General features: G+C 39.2%; 1 pseudogene across 1 annotated transcript; it reads left to right on the plus strand.

Moving 5' to 3' along the window:
* Nucleotides 1-107: 107 nt before the first annotated feature.
* Nucleotides 108-15,824, plus strand: LOC110771822 (endoplasmic reticulum oxidoreductin-1-like; annotated as a pseudogene). The gene is made up of 11 exons (XR_015835330.1): nucleotides 108-329; nucleotides 5,687-5,818; nucleotides 6,049-6,307; nucleotides 12,267-12,377; nucleotides 12,584-12,702; nucleotides 13,480-13,584; nucleotides 13,689-13,891; nucleotides 13,993-14,116; nucleotides 14,424-14,614; nucleotides 14,722-14,825; nucleotides 15,028-15,824. The product of XR_015835330.1 is annotated as an endoplasmic reticulum oxidoreductin-1-like (transcript).
* Nucleotides 15,825-17,776: the final 1,952 nt, after the last annotated feature.

A 17,776-nucleotide genomic window follows, 5' to 3' on the forward strand; every position in this document is an offset into this window, starting at 1 on the left:
TTGCTGTGAATTTGGGCCAATGTCATATCCTGGAGGCTAAGGTTTGGGGCCTATATTTTGGTCTAAAGCTTGGTGTTGAGAAAGGTATCATTAACCTTGCTATTGAAATGGATGTTGTTGTTGCTGTCTCACTTGTTCAACAAATCAATTCATTGCAATGCCATCCTCTTGCTGCTTTGGTGCATAGTTGTTGTGATCTCATGAGACAAATTGGAAATTGTCACCTTGTCCACATTTACAGGGAAAAGAATTGTGTTACAGATTGTTTGGCAAACGGGAGTTATAATCTGGACCTGAGAATTTCCTTATTTTATGAGGCTCCTGTCTGGGTTAGCTCTGGTCTTGCTAGGCCTCGACTCATGCGCAGTGTTTAGTTGTTGTCTTCTGGGGGTTCCCTCTATTTCACAAAAAAGAAAGAAAAAAAAGAGTTGAGTTGATGTGAAAATTTCAGAATGAAGATTAAATTTAACGTGTGGGCTGCAGCCGACTTTGGCCTTCATGAGTAAAACCGTAAAATAACAAGAATGTAACTGGAATCTTCTAATCTATGCTAATCTAAGATTAATTAATTGATCACTGCTGATTATTTAATATCTTTATATAGGGCAAAGTACGTACCAAAAAAATATATATAAATGGTAAATAGGAGGCCATGCATGGTCCCATGTGATGGGCCAATATGACTTCTTCACTAGGGCTGGGACCCACGTGGAAGTGAAGAGGAAATGCTGTCTGCCACGTGCTCAACACTGGCCCTACATTGTCGCTCACACCACTCAATAATAACTCTCAGTCGCATTTGACTCCTAATTTCAATTCCCATATTTAATTTTCTGAAACATATAAAATTATGACGGATTGAATTTTGTTTTCTTTTTAATATAATAATTCATCCAATAATGGCTTCACCTTCCAAACTGGTATTAAGTGATGCTAATAATAATGTAGGCAGAGAAATAATGTTCATGTCCTTTCTCTCGAGGTAAGAGAGATTGAGCTGCTGCCCTTGTGGTGGGTCGATCTGCCCCTGAGAAATTTATTGAGTAAGATGCATTTCCATGTATATTGAAGTGTACCGATGCAAATGCTGAAAGAATTAAGCGAATATTTCTACACATAAGAGCTCGGCGTTGGATGTAGTTGGTTCGTGTTATAAAACAATCACCGTATGTTGACTGCTTAATTTCTTTAAATTTTTCTATAAGTTGGTGGCACGTCACAATACCCCTCATAAATCCAGCTATCAAATTACCGTTGATTGGAATAACTAATCAATCATTTATAAAGATAATAATAATTTCAAGACCCCAGCAATAAAAATTGTTTTAGAATATAGAATACGTCCAAGTTGGAACAAGCTTTATTTCTTAGCCATGCCACGAAGAAATTTCTCTTTTTGTGAAAAATTTAAGATGTCGTTTTCCTTGATCCTAGAATTTTGACCAACAAAATGGCATCACTGGGTGTTGGTCCAAGATCCTCTGGGATTTTACATACTGGGTTTAATTAATTTTCTTAAGTGCAAATTAGTAGGGCCATGTGGCAAATGCATGTGCCAACACATGGCATGCCCTCTCTCTCACTCAGTCAGTTGTTTTCTAGTTTTTATTTTCTTTGCATGATGTTTAGTGAGTTAGACATGGCACAATGAGTGTCCAAAGGATCTGCTTGAGTTTGACATGTATACGAGTGTTTTTGGTCCCCTAATGAATAATGAGGAGCATTGTCGGATTCATGAATTTTCCGTCCTGGGGACAAGAACTTATAGAGTCGGTAAAGTCTTTGCCTAATGCAGCCCAAGTCTCAGCCACTCCTTTGTCCTACCTTAGTCTTCTTTGAGGCATTTTATCAAAAAGTTTGGCTCCATTCAACAGAAAATATCATGATAATTAAATTGGCATCTTCATAGGAGATTGAGTGGGGGCTAGTGCCTTCATTGGCACCTTATTAGATCCGCCACTGATGAGGAGGCCCAACAAATTATGAAAGGGAGATAGGAGAGAAAATTGAAGTAGGATCTCGGAAAATTTTCTTTTGCATTCTAAATTTGATCAATTAAGTTGTCTTTTAAATGTACATGGCTCAAATTGATAATCAACAACATAACATAGGATGTTAGGTTACAATGTTTTATGAAGTTTTTACTCCTTACTTCGATAGCAAGATATGAATCATACTAGATTACACAATCCATATTGATTTAGCTTAATTACACCAATGAACTAATTATAACTATTTTTTTTTTAAAAGCTTTTAGAAAGGCGGACCTGCAATCCACTACTATCAACATCAATATTGTCTCTAACTTAACCACTTGCATAGTCCGGTAGGTGTGTGATTTTATAAAATATTTCTGTACATAACCTACTACAACAAGGTGCATGCATGTACAGCATATGTGCAAAAGAAGGAAATTGATGATGCAAACATACTCTTAATTTTCTCCCTCTCCTTTTTGGATATATACAATGTATCAGCCAAATTGGCCCCATTCCTCATATAATATTCAGAATGATAATGCCCAAGCTGCCTTGCTCATATATATTTTGTTGCTTTAATTCTTTTTTGCTCATCGCTCTCATAATTTTGTCACATGCATGTTTCAACTACCTTTGTTTATCATTCTTACAAACTCCTCCTAATCATTCACTTAGATCCTATTAATTATTAATTAGCAGGGGATCATCATCTTCGAATCCAATAATTGAGACGCGCCCATCAACTATAAAGATGCTTAATTAATTAATTAATTAGTTTAAACCCATCAGCAAGCCAGAGGAATAATCATCAGGTACATTACCTGCATATGCCGCTGCATATGCCACTTGGTTTATAGTTATTTCGGTTGCAGAACTCAACTAACCATAATTAGAATGGCACAGAGAGTTTCAAACGAGAAAAAAAAAGTATATACTCTCTGAAAATGCTGCTGTGCATGTGAAACAAGCACTAATATAACTTGTTATATATCATTTTAGAGATTGGGAGGAAATGGTGTGGTTCGTCCTCTCCATCTTTGTTTGCTAGGGTTTTCTGCCTCACGTGTTTTGGGCCCATATTGTGTTTCTTTTGTGTCTGTTTTGGTTTCTGTATTGGGCTGATCTGGCTTTCTGGGTTTGGGCCAGTCCTTTTAAGTAATTTCTTTTACAATTATATATATATATAATAGGATCCGCACGATAATAACGTTTACAATAGGACGCAGTGTATTTTGTACTACACCTCTCTGTTTCCCTGCCTGTTTACAATAGGATCCGCACGATAATAACGTGCGGACATCCGGATAAGAGAATAACTGTATATATATATATATATATATATATATATATATATATATATATATATATATCAGTCTCCTTCTATTGAGGGACACCCTTTAGGGTCCTCTATAAATATTTTTTCAACAATCCAAACCATCTAGTTTTTAAGTCTACATTCATAAATCAGCATTGCAAAAAATTAGACAAATCGGAAACCGTTTCGATATCCAATTGTGTCCTACAAAATCAATGAACACGGTGCTTCAAAAAAGTACTAAAATTTCAATAATTCAAATGAGTGGTCAAATGATATCGGATTCAAGTGATTTTTTTTTTTGTAGAGATGATATTTGAATGAGTATCTACAAAATAAACGGTTTGGATTAGTGAAATACAATACGGAGTGGGCCCTACAAGGGTGTCCCTCAAATCTTATTTGAGGGATTCCTCAACTGAAGCTTCCTATATGTATAGTTATTTTCTCATCCGGATGTCCATACGTTATTATCGTATGGACATCCAAATGTTATTATCGTGCAAACGCCATGTATTTCTATTACTCATCTTTATTTTCCTCCATGTTTATAGTGGCATCAGCAAGATAATTACGTACAGAAATCCAGATGAGAGGATAATTGTGAGAGGATAATTGTGTATATATATGAATGATATTATGCATAAACAAGTTTTGAGGAACACAAGAATAAAATTCTCAATGATATGGTGGAGAAGCTATATATAGAGAGGTAGTTTTCACCATCGTGTACAGTGTACACTACTAGGATGGGGCAAAAGAGAATGTGAGCTGGTTGCCTATCTATTGGCCATCTAGGGCAATGAATAAGTCCGACATGGATGGCCATATCTTGTTCAATGACTGTCTAAGCTGTTGATTTTTTTTTTATAAATTTTTTCCATTGTATAACAATTCAAGTTGTTTATCCATTATTTTCTCTCTTGATTCTCAAGGCATATGCAATATTGGCTTGTTTATTGCTATGCAAACAGTTAATTAAGGTTGCCTTATTTTCTCGCTTAAGATGTAGAGGTAAATGCTCAAATCAATACAAGTCACTTGCCAATATATCTTAGTTAATAAGCTATTTCTTCACCCTTGACCTTCAATTTCTTTTGTGAGTTGGAGAAGATAAATAATAGGAGACGTAACCTTTTGACTCCACCAAATCGAATCCCCAATTTATTTACCTTTTGTGTATAATATAGCTCAAACGACAATAAGAAGGAAGTATGTATGAAGCCAACTAAATGTATGAGAAAACCACCAATCAATACATACAAATAAACATATTTTTAATTTATACATTCAATCTGCCTCATAGAAGTTAGGGGTGGGAATGCTCTTAGTTTGGGTTCGGTTTAGACCTCAAATAGCAACTAAATCAATTTGAACATTCCATTTTGTTTTCGTTTGGTTTAGGCATCAAACTAATAATTTAGCGAATTAGACCAAACTATATCTATTTAGTGACCGATTTGATTCGGTTATTTTCCTTCATAAATATTTAAGCAAATATTTCATGTTCTCTTATATATATATGAAAGGGAATTCTATACCATAAATTAAATATTGATTAAAAAAAATTTCATACTAAATTAAATTGGATTGTGGAACATACTAAATAGCTAGAGAAGGTAAACAACCGATGATGCTGTTATTGTAAAACGCTGACTTCCCATTGGCCTGAGCACGTCACAAATGACCAAGTTACCCAAACTGACTTTGGCAAATTAAGAACATCAAGCTCACATACAGCACATCTCACACTCCGCACAAAAGAAAAGTCCAAGACACCTTCCAATACCACCCGCCCACGTGTCAATCACCCAATTCACTTCATTGAGCGTTGGCGCGCAACCAAGTCTCTGTCTCTTGTGCATCTCTGCCTCTTCTCTGCTCTGTGGGGTTTGCTATTAAATTGAAATGGAAGTTTCAGAAACCAAAAGAGCTAACACAAATAACCCCCAGAGTAAATGTTTACCAATGTTTATTTATATGTGGGATGAACAATTTTAAGAGGTTTAGGTGGCATTGGAGAAGAATGAGAAAAAAAGCAAGAGATAGGCAGCTTCTCTTGCTTTTTTGGGTGCTGTGGTGGTGGTGTTGCTAGCCACAGCACTCACTTCTACAAGAACTGCCTCTAAACTCAACCTCTCTCTCTTTTTCAAGAACCCCAATTCCTGCCACTGCCCTCAGATACTGATCAACCCATTAATGTTCATCAGATTAAGATATTATAACTCATCTTTTGTTATGCATGTGGTTGAATTTGTGTTGTTTGTTTGTTTGTTCATCAGATTAGATGGCTTCCAGTTAAACTTTGTTCCTCATTTGGTGCTTGTTTATAAGTTTATAATAATCTTAACTTTTTTTTTTTGGGTTTATTTGTTTATTTTTATGAGTGTAGGATTCAAAAGGGTACACAGGCATTGTGGAGGATTGCTGTTGTGATTATGAAACAGTGGACAGTGTTAATGCAGAAGTGTTGCACCCACTGCTACAAGAGATTGTTAAAACTCCATTTTTCAGATATTTCAAGGTCTCTTCTGTTGTGCCCTCTTATTTATTTTATGCTACTGAATATTTCTTTTTGGATGTTGGTAATTTTAATTTTTCAATCCAAGCATCCAAGAGATTAGTCTTACCTTGTGACCAGTCACATGAATTCTTTACTTTGAACACATTCTTAGATGGCTATAGTGATTTAGGGAGGATGTTGTACTTTTGTTTTTACCTTTTGGGGGCTTATTTACTTGGTTCAAATGATAGGCCAAGCTCTGGTGTGACTGTCCCTTTTGGACTGAAGACGGTATGTGCCTCTTGCGTGACTGCAGCATCTGTGAGTGCCCAGAAAATGAATTTCCAGAACCTTTTAAGAGGCCCTTTCTCCAGGGCCTTGCACCTGACAGTTTTGTGTGTCAAGAGGGAAAGCAGCAGGGGACTGTTGACCGGACGCTAGACAGTCGAGCTTTCAGAGGCTGGGTTGAGACAGATAATCCTTGGACAAATGATGATGAGACGGATAATGGTAATTTACAATATATGTCGTGGACTGTGTGTTGCATAGTGTTCACTGTACTCGAGTTCTTAAGTGACGCAGCACAAGCAATAAAGGTTTCAAACGAAAACCTTGAGTAACAAGGGAACTGGATTCCACCAGAAAATTAAGAGAAACTCTCTTTGATTAATTGTATTAAAATCTGAAGTGTACAAAAACGTTAGACGAACCCGTCTAAATACAACTCTCAACCCTTGTAACTGCTAGGGGAGTTATTACAGATAACTGAAAAACAGAATTAATTCGGAGACTTAACTACGTAACTCCGAAACTGAAAAAAACAGAATTTATTTTGGGAATTAACTATGTAACTCCGAAACGGAAAAAACAGAATTTATTTGGAATTAACTTCGAACTTTGACTGCAGTTTTGAACGGCCAAACGACTTCAGAACGCCAAAATCCATCATACATCACAGCAAAGCTGTGAGTTTGACTCGTGGCATCGTTCCCTTTCCGAAAAGGTATTTTGCGCCCTAATCGGAGCTCGGACGACAATTCTGCAAATTCCCACCACGTCCTTTTCCTTGCTCAACCCCGATAAAACCTGCCACGATAAAATCTGCCATCTGTTCTACATCAGTCCCTTCCACCTCCGAAGAACTCGACCCCGAGTTATGATCTGGATAAAGAACCTCATCTTCACGGAACTCATATAAATCTGCAACATTAAAAATATTGGAAATTCCCATGGAATCTGGTAACTCAATAACATAGGCATTATCATTGATCCGTTTGAGCACTTTGTAAGGACCATATTTCTTCGGTTTAAGCTTGCTGTAAGTGCCAACTGGAAATCTCTCCTTCCTCAGAAATATCATCACAGAATCGCCTTCTTGAAACACTTTAACACGTCGATGCCTATCCGCAGCAGCTTTGTACTTAGCATTTGTTTGCTCAAGTTTCTGCTTGACCTCATCTCGAACGGCTACCACTTCCTCAGCCAAATTTTTCGCTGCCACACTGGTTTGCTGGCCTCTAGGCAGTTTCACCAAATCTACAACATGGTTAGGTATAGCAGTATAAACAATGGAAAATGGAGACCTCCCAGTAGCACTATGGACTGCACTGTTGTATGCAAACTCCACCTGCGGTAACGCATAATCCCATTGTTTCGGCTTCTCTCCACAGACGCTTCGCACCATATTGCCCAATGTTCGGTTTGTAACCTCAGTCTGGCCATCAGTTTGGGGATGGGCAGTGCTGCTTCGATTCAAAGTAGTCCCAAAAAGTCTCCACAAAGTGATCCAAAAATGGCTCAAGAACTTGGTGTCACGATCAGATGTAATGGATGTAGGAACCCCATGCAAGCGAACAACCTCCCTGAAAAACAGTTTGGCTATATTTGATGCATCGGCAGTCTTTTTGCAGGCTATGAAATGCGCCATTTTTGAGAACCGATCAACCACCACAAATACAGAGTCCACTCCCCTTTGTGTTCGGGGCAATCCGAGGACAAAATCCATAGCAAGATCCTGCCAAATATCGTTAGGAACTGGTAATGGCATATATAATCCAGTGTTTTGTACCTGCCCCTTCGAAGTTTGACAAATGTAGCACTTGCGCACAATAGTTCCAACATCACGTTTGAGCTGTGGCCAATAAAATCTCTCCTCCATCAATGCAATTGTTTTGTCACGGCCTAGGTGGCCACTCAATCCTCCACCATGCAAGTCCCGAATGAGCTTCTCCCTCAAAGAGGAAACTGGAATACACAGCTGGTTGCCTTTGAACAAATAACCTTCATTAAGAAAGTAATCTACCATTGGCTCTTGATTGGTGCACTTTGTCCAAATTTCCCGGAAATCGTCATCTCCTGCATATAATTCCTTCAGACATTCAAACCCCACAACTTCCTGAGTCAGCGTGACTAATAATGAAGCTCTTCTACTCAGTGCATCCGCCACACGATTTGTCTTGCCGGAAGTATGCTTGATAACGAACGAAAACTTCTGCAAAAAAGTCATCCATCTAGCATGCATTTTATCAATATTTTTCTGGCTGTTAATATACTTCAATGCTTGATGATCTGTAAACAAAACAAACTCCTTCTGGATAAGATAGTGCTCCCACTGCTTCAAAGCTCGAACAACCGCATAGAACTCTTGGTCATAAGTACTCCACTTTTGACGTGCATCGCTCAACTTTTCAGAAAAGAATGCAATTGGCCGCTTGTCTTGTGAAAGCACAGCTCCGACTCCCACACCGCTGGCATCACATTCAACTTCGAAAACTTTCTCAAAGTTTGGAAGAGCTAGAACCGGTGCGGTGCAAAGATTTTCTTTTATTTCTGCAAAGCTTCTCTCTTGCTCCTCTCCCCAGCTGAACCGGCCCTTCTTCAAACACTCTGTGATAGGTGCAGCAACGGTGCTAAAATGCTTCACAAATCTTCTGTAAAAGGTGGCCAAGCCATGGAAACTTCGAACTTCAGAAACTGTCTTTGGAGCTGGCCACTCAAGGATTGCCTTGATCTTCTCGTCATCTACCTGGATACCATTCTCACCAACAACAAAACCCAAGAACAGTAGCTTATTTGTGCAGAAAGTACATTTTTTTAGGTTCACATACAGCTTATTTTCTCTCAAAACATCTAAAACTTGTCTCAAATGCACAAGATGTTCTTCTTTTGTGGTACTGTAAATTAAAATGTCATCGAAATAAACAACGACAAAAGAACCAATAAATGGTCGAAGAACCTGATTCATGAGTCGCATGAAAGTGCTAGGCGCATTTGACAATCCGAATGGCATCACCAACCATTCAAATAATCCGTCCTTGCTCTTGAACGCTGTTTTCCATTCGTCTCCAGGTCGTATGCGAATCTGGTGGTAACCGCTTCGCAAATCTATCTTGGAAAACACCCTTGAGCCGCCAAGAACGTCCAGCATATCTTCTAACCGTGGAATGGGAAACCTGTACTTGACTGTTATCTTGTTGATTGCCCGGCTATCAACACACATTCGCCAAGTCTTGTCTTTCTTTGGAACCAGCAAAACAGGAACTGCGCAGGGACTCAAACTCTCCCGGATAAATCCTTTCCGCAGTAATTCTTCAATCTGTTCTCTTAGGATGTCATTCTCCTTGGGGCTCATCCGATAATGGGGCAGATTCGGAAGGCTAGCTCCAGGCACCAAGTCAATTTGGTGCTGTATGTCTCGCATAGGTGGCAGCTCGTTTGGCAGATTTTCAGAAAGTAATTCCTGAAATTGATCCAAAATCTTCTGCACATCTTGAGGAATGTCACCTTCTCCTCTGCCAATTTTCAACAACCCCTTCAACACCAAGGGACAAAAACACTCCGCTTCTTTGACAGCCTCGTTCAACTCCTGCTCGTTGCTAATTAGGGTTAGGAAACTAGAACTCTTCGTCTTGGGCTCAACAGGTTGCTTTGAGGGCTGTGTAGTTGCCATTGCAATTTTCCGGTTGTTCCAAGAAAACAGAATGACATTATCTCGTCCCTTGAAAGTCGCATCCACATCAAATTGCCAAGGTCGCCCTAACAAAATATGGCATGCATCCATGTCAATAACATCACATAATACTTCATCCCTGTAATGCTTACCAATAGACAGTGGCACTCGGCAAGTCTCAGCTACACGAACCGAAGGGCCTTTTTTAACCCACCCTAGTGAGTAAGGGCTGACATGAGGCTCCGTAGATAGCTGCAAATACTCCACCAATTTCTTTGACACAAAATTCTCGCAACTTCCATTGTCGACGATCACATCACACACCTTGTTTTTAATTGAGCAGAGGGAACGAAAAATACTATGACGCTGCCCTTCCTCCTTTGGTGCCAAAAGAACTCTCTGCAAAACCAAGGTAATCTTCTCCATTCCTTCCTCAACTGCAAATTCAGCCCCTGCATATTCATCTTCCCCGACTTCATTGTTTTCTTCATCTTCATCGGCTTCTTCGATAAAATTAGCCTGCTTCCGCTCTGGACAAACGTTAGAACGATGCCCTGGTTTTTGGCAACGGTAACATATGTCTGTCATGGGCTTAGCATACGGATTCTGGGACTGGTTTCGGGGCTGCCCTCTGTTGTAGTTCCGGCTGCTGCCTTCGTTGAAATTTTTGTTTTGGCCAACTGTTGCTGGTTTTGTCGATCCTCCAATATTCTGCTGCTGTGCTTTCCCCTTATCTCCTGAGCCACTAGAAGCACCAGCAGTATATTCAGAGGCTTCCATCGTGTTCCTGCGGAAGTTGGGTTGGCGTTTCTCCTTCTCCAACAATTCAGCCTTCAATGCCATGTTAATCGCCTCCTGCACAGTCCATATATTCTGCATACCAATTTTTTCCTGGATGGAAATCTTCAGCCCATTGTTGTACCTCGCGACCTTTTGATTGTCAGTCTCTGTCAAATGGTTTCGCTCCGCCAAACGCATGAATTCTTCGGTATATTCAGAAACTGAACGGGTGCCTTGCGCACAGCCTAGGTACATACGGTAGAGAATCTGCTCATAATCTGTGGGCAGGAATCGTTCCATCATCAGCGACTTCATCTTCCGCCATGTTCGAACCCGCTGCTTTCCTTGCCTCTGTCGTAAATTTTGCAATTGATCCCACCAAACAGCCGCTGTAGCTTTTAGACGGAAAGCTACCATCTTCACCATCTTATGCTCAGGAACCTCCATAATATCGAAAAACCTCTCCACTTCTACAAGCCAATCCAAGAAGTCTTCAATCTTCAAATTTCCCCAAAAGTTGGGAATTTCTGCTTTAATCCGATAATCGCCAAAATTCTCGTAATTGCGATTACGATTACGAGGATTATTAGCCGGTGGTGGTGGTTCTTCAAGTTCTTCTTCTGACTCTGACTCACTATCTGGAATAAGTTGCCTCCTATTATCTCTTCTCTCGCCATCTCTACCTTCTCTTCGCCTATGGTTGCCACCAAGAGCTTGCAACAACAACTCTCGCATCTCCCCAAATTGGGTGGTTAGGTTGTCGATCCGTTGGTTTTGAGCGTCCAAATCCGCTCGAGTAATTGTGGCTGGGAAATCAGCTTCACGATCACCCATGATAAGACAAGAATACCGAGACGGGAGAGACCCGCTCTGATACCACTTGACGCAGCACAAGCAATAAAGGTTTCAAACGAAAACCTTGAGTAACAAGGGAACTGGATTCCACCAGAAAATTAAGAGAAACTCTCTTTGATTAATTGTATTAAAATCTGAAGTGTACAAAAACGTTAGACGAACCCGTCTAAATACAACTCTCAACCCTTGTAACTGCTAGGGGAGTTATTACAGATAACTGAAAAACAGAATTAATTCGGAGACTTAACTACGTAACTCCGAAACTGAAAAAAACAGAATTTATTTTGGGAATTAACTATGTAACTCCGAAACGGAAAAAACAGAATTTATTTGGAATTAACTTCGAACTTTGACTGCAGTTTTGAACGGCCAAACGACTTCAGAACGCCAAAATCCATCATACATCACAGCAAAGCTGTGAGTTTGACTCGTGGCATCGTTCCCTTTCCGAAAAGGTATTTTGCGCCCTAATCGGAGCTCGGACGACAATTCTGCAAATTCCCACCACGTCCTTTTCCTTGCTCAACCCCGATAAAACCTGCCACGATAAAATCTGCCATCTGTTCTACATCATTAAGCTACTGTCTGTCGGAAGCTGGAGTCTATTGGTATTTTCAATTAGAAAGAATTTAGATATGGTTTAGTTATGAAGTGGTACATTTAAATTCTCAAACTTGTTTTTTCATTACTTGTACCCCGCAATTTGGTTGAATGTCAGGTTCATGAATGATGATATAGTAAATGGTTCCTGAATGTAAACACTACCTCAGTTTTTATGTTTATTATTTGTTCTTTTCATGTCTTACACCTGCTGTATTCTTGTACTAAAAGGTTTGTTCGTTTTAATAATATTGTGTAACGATTGACTCGACTTTCAATCTGAAGGTGAGATGACATATGTGAACCTTCTATTGAACCCTGAACGTTACACTGGCTATGCTGGTCCATCACCGAGAAGGATATGGGATGCTGTGTATTCTGAAAATTGCCCGAAATGTGAGTTCAACCTTTTGTTATATCTTTGTGGACAATTTGACTGCTCGTAACATTTTATGTTTAAAATGTTTTATATCTTACTTTCATATTGAGGTTATCCATCGCCAGTCCAACTCCTGCAATAGGGGGTAATGAGACACTTAAATCTGAGGCTAGGTTGCATATCAATATGTTTTACTTAATGTTTTTTGTTTGCTATTCTGCAGATTCATCTCAGGACATTTTCCAGGAGAAAAAAGTATTATACAAATTAATATCTGGTCTTCACTCCTTAATTTCAATCAACAAAGCTGCTGATTATCTTCTTGATAAGACTACTAATCTGGTTCTCCTTCTGCCTCATATCATGTGACTATTTTTCTTTCCCCTGTGCACTTTGATTTCTTTTCTAAATTATGCGGTCGAGTAGTTACCAATGGAAGTAGAAAGTTTAAAAGCTGTCTGCCATACTAGTGTTGATTATCTGTAACCTGCGCATTGGGCATCCATTAGTGGTTGGATAATAACACTTCTTGAAATTTGAAAAAAACCTTTTATTCTTGTGTGAGTAAAGATGTGCTTTAGTACGTTTGGTGCAAGTTTTTGTTAACCCTTGTACTTAGCATTGGACTGCAGTCCAATACAAGAGTATCATTAGTGAGAAATTGATGACCAAGTCCTGATGTGGGCTTCAGGAAAGTTTTTTTAAAACTCTTTAAATATGATTTGACCAAAGATTCCATCCAAATTAAAGTGATGAAATAAAGTAGCACTCAGTAAGGGTATGTTAGCTACCGTCTTGTTTGGTACTCGATTTTTTCAATCCCAATTGGGTGGACTTTATTGGAACCTAACCTACACTTTGGGGTAAGTGCATTCCATGTTTTCCCGTAACTACTGAGCAAATGAGCAGACCCTCAACTTTTTTTCTTCTTCTCTCATGAATGTTTTATATCCACAAAGATCAGAGAATTAAAATTTATTCATCAAGAGCGGTGAGCATATATTGAATGATCTGGAATTGATAATTGGATGGGTCATGCATGTAATTTGTGAACTAGAGGAACTACCCTGTCTTTACTTAAGATGTGCAGCATTTGACCTTCCTGCATACAAATTTCAGTGGGGTCAAAATCTGGAGCTGATGCATGATCGCGTTTGGAAATATCCTGATCGTGTCCAAAATTTGTACTTCACATTCCTCTTTGTTCTCCGTGCAGTGACTAAAGTAAGTATTCTTTTGCATGCCCTTTCTTGCTTTGACAACCCAAATTCCAATTCTTACTGCTAAAACTGTACTGATTGTTGGTGGGTTCTTAAATGTTTTTTTAGGCAGCAGATTACTTGGAGCAGGCTGAGTATGACACTGGTAATCATGAGGAAGACCTGAAAACTTGGTCTTTGATGAGGCAGCTACTCTACAATCCTAAACTCCAAGCTGCATGTCCTCTACCATTTGATGAAGCAAAGCTCTGGAAAGGTCAAAGCAGAGCCCAACTAAAGCAACAGATTCAAAACCAATTCAGAAACATTAGGTTTGTTTCTCAGCATTTGCTTCACTAGTAATTAGTTTATACTGGATGGAGCATGAGCACCTTGATGTGGAAAAAGTACTTATTTCATCCTCAAATTGCAGTGCATTAATGGATTGTGTGGGCTGCGAGAAGTGAAGGCTTTGGGGAAAGCTTCAGGTTCTTGGTCTTGGTACTGCATTAAAGATCCTCTTTTCTGTTGATGGCCAAAATCATCCAAATCAACCTGTGAGTTCTTGCAGCTCTCTTTTTAATTTATCTCTCACTGTATTTTCTTAATGTTCTAAAAACTGGACCAGATTTGTTGTTTCTAACTACGTTAACCAAAAACTTGCCTGCCGGTTTGGTTTATCCCCATGACTACTAAGAAATTTGAGGAAAAGAAAAGGAAAAGAAAAGGAAAAGAGAAAACTAAGAAAACAAATCAAAGCAAGACAATACAATTTTTAAAACTAAGGAACAGCATGTGCATGGATGGATCAATTTCGAAAGTCATGGATACATGTTTATCTCATATATTTCTTTGTGCATGCAGTTGCAGCTGCAACGAAATGAAGTGATTGCTTTGATAAATCTGCTAAATTGACTCTCCGAATCTGTCAAATTTGTTCATCAAACTGGACCTTCAATCAAGAGCATTGTGCACGGAGGGTAGATTGTTGATCCTCCTATACAGGCAATCGGCATATGACAAAGAGCATGGGGGTTGCTGACGACCGGGCTGAGGTATCTCACCATGTATTCAAGACATCCTTTTTGTTATATACACATCCATAGTGTCCTGCAGCAGGAGGGTGCAGGCATGGAGACTTATTTGTGAATCATATTTGCAGGTTTGGGAAGCTTATAATTACAAATGTAAGTTGATCCCCCAATCTTCAAATACCAATTTTGGAAGCAGTGCAAAGCATATATCACACACTGATTCGTTGACCATGTAAGTCAAATGTAAATTGTAAGATCCACGTCATATTGGATCAAGAGATACAAATGCCAAGCTGAAAATTCCAGACATAATAATGTTGTTACAGAGACTGACTTATACATATGAAACATGATAATGTAGACACAACAAAATAGTGCCATTAAATTATGTGGATCTTTTTGAACTTGGCTGTAGGCTTTCTTCTTTTCTGTAGATACTTTTCGTAGGTCAACTTCTTGGCCTGGGATCAACATGCTCTGGTGCTCGGATGAGGTGAAGATCTTCATGAAACTTGTTCCAATGGAAGTTAACTACAACATATCCAAATTTGAGCTCCATTGGACAAGTATTGCCTATCCAACCAATCCAGCATGTTACCACAGCTCTGGAAATCCGAAGTAGTCCAGCTTTTACCTCCAATGTGTCACTTGATTCTTCTTGTTACCATAACACTTGGTAACAAGAATTTACCTTAGTGAAAGAGATATTTTCTGAGGCAAAGAGCATATTTTCAAGGACAAAGCTTCATCATGGCAAGGGGACAATGGGTGAAGGCTTTGGAGGAAAGAATGACTTTTATATTCAAAGTGTGAGCTGTAAATTGATGGGCAAGGTAAATGTGAGTGCAATCTGAAGTATGAGAGGCTTTTGAACGTGGGTAACCTATGCATTCTATCATTCCAAACTTTGCAGAGATTTTGAGAGCTAGAGAGCAAGAAGGAGGAGAGCAAGGAGCAACTAAGGGGAGGGAAGAATGGCATAACAATTATAGAGAACCTTGGGGAGCCTTGATGCAAGGATCCAAGGGGTTGAAGATGCATTCTCTTTCTCCTCTTTGTTCTTAGTTTCTTTCATTTTATTTGTTTCTTGTAATTTCTTAGTTTCAATGTAACTTCTTATTTAGCTAGGGCTTAGGTTGAAGCCCTAAACATGATTACCTTATTGTTTTGATGCTTGAGTGTATGAATTTCTAGACATTGTTGATGAATTCCAATTCACCAAATTAATCTATCCTTGATGTGTGTTTTTCCTTGGTTGGCCATCTTTGAAAGCATGCTTCTTGAGATTGTTGGGATTATGTGTATCTTCATGTTATCCTAAGCAATAAATGGATGAAGTAAGAATCATCCATGTGAATTGGTTTCTTGAATACCTAATGTAAACATCATGCTATTAGGGTTCTTGTGGTGTTCATATTCTCTTTGAGCTTAATGGGTTTTTCTTGTAATTGAATCAAAGTACTAAGCACACCTAGATTCGGTTATAGGGAAGGCACAAGAATTGTAGCACTAGTACTGCACTTTACGTATATTAGAGAGAATCAATGCGTCTTGCGCCACTAGTACTAGTCTTGATTGCGAACATCTTCATCAACACGTTTAGAGTTCATCACTTGAGTATCCATGAATATGGGTAGAATTGTTTAGGGTGGATTCCGAAACCCTAGTGTTTGTTACTTGGTACTTTCACATTTTGATAACTCATCTCTGCCATTCTCATTTAAATTCAAAGTCCATTTACTTTCATGCAATAGAAATAGGTCACTTGAACCAAACCAAACCCCCCCCCCCCCCCCAATGTGTGTGTGAGTTGTGTGTTTGACACGTTATGTGTCGTATTTACTGAATTTTGTTTGTTTCCGTAATTTTTTTTGACTTTTGGTCCGCGCTGTGCTCTTCCATTTTCTGTGCTGAATCCAACCGTATAAAGAATGTGAAATTTGGATAAACGGTTGGAAAGTTATAGGCAAAACATTGGACAGAGGTCGAAACTGGAAAAACAGAGAGACGAATCTGCCCAAAAACGACCGGTCGTTACTGTTCAGGCGACCGGTCGCATATGAATCTGTCCAAACACGACCGGTCGTCACTGTTCACGACTGGTTGCACTGTTCACAGGTGATAAATAGGTGATAAAAGGGTGATAGAAAGTGCTGTTTCTGTTTTTCTTTGGTTTCTTGTGTTGTTTCATTTCTTTTACATTTCTTTACTCATTTTTAGTTTCCAATTTGCATTTGTGCATTTGTGGTGTGTTAAATTAGTGTTATTTACGTACTCAAATTAGAACTTATAGGAAGCCGATAAGTTCTTCGTGGGATCGACCCCGTACTTACATAATCTATACCTCAATAGATTCGTGCACTTGCGGGTATTTTTAATTGGTTGTTTGCACATTAATTTGTGTCCTTTTAGGAATGCAACAATGGCGCATGACATCACCTCCCCCTCGGGCTGGAGCTCGAGCAAGACTTGCCTTCAGGCCAGCCCGACTTCGTGGGTCCCACTCCTAGCGCGGGCTTGGGCTCCTCGCTGGAACTGGGTTTTTGTTTTTTCCCCTCCTAGCCTTTGGCTGGGCTATCCGGTGGAATTGCTCTTAGAGCGCTTCCAGGGCGAGGGCCAGCCATGGCAAAAGGTTGCCCAGACCAAGAAATGTAGCTCCAGCGGTACAAAACAGCCCGGCAATGTGTGGGCTCCACCAAGCTTTGGCAGACCTCAAGGCCAGAACAGTTCGAGCTGTAACGTCAATGATGACATCAGCAACGAAGTTTTTTATAAAAAAAAAATATCGAAAAAAATTCTGAAAAATTACCAAAAAATTCAGAATATATTTTTTTATGCATACCTAGCAATTTTTTTAATTATTAATCTCATACATATAAATAAAATTAATTCCATGTGAATAGTAATTGCCCTTGCAATGAGTGAAAAACAACAACAAAATTGCAAAGACAGACACTATTCACATAAATAGTAACATCCCATACCTCCTTTTACCTTTTTACCATGATAAATGGGTGATAATACTATTAGACTATTCATATCTTTCAGACGAGAACGAACTATACTGAGAATTCATATGACACATCATGCAGCAGGAACCACAAGTTGTGGTCGACAATTAAACTAGTTAAGAAAGCGCGATTGCATTTGAGAGGGAACCACAAGTTGTGGCCCCTACTGAGG

The sequence above is a fragment of the Prunus avium genome, chromosome 4 (assembly GCF_965620075.1).
Source record: "Prunus avium chromosome 4, drPruAviu1.hap1.1, whole genome shotgun sequence".
NCBI classification, from domain to species: Eukaryota; Viridiplantae; Streptophyta; class Magnoliopsida; order Rosales; family Rosaceae; genus Prunus; species Prunus avium.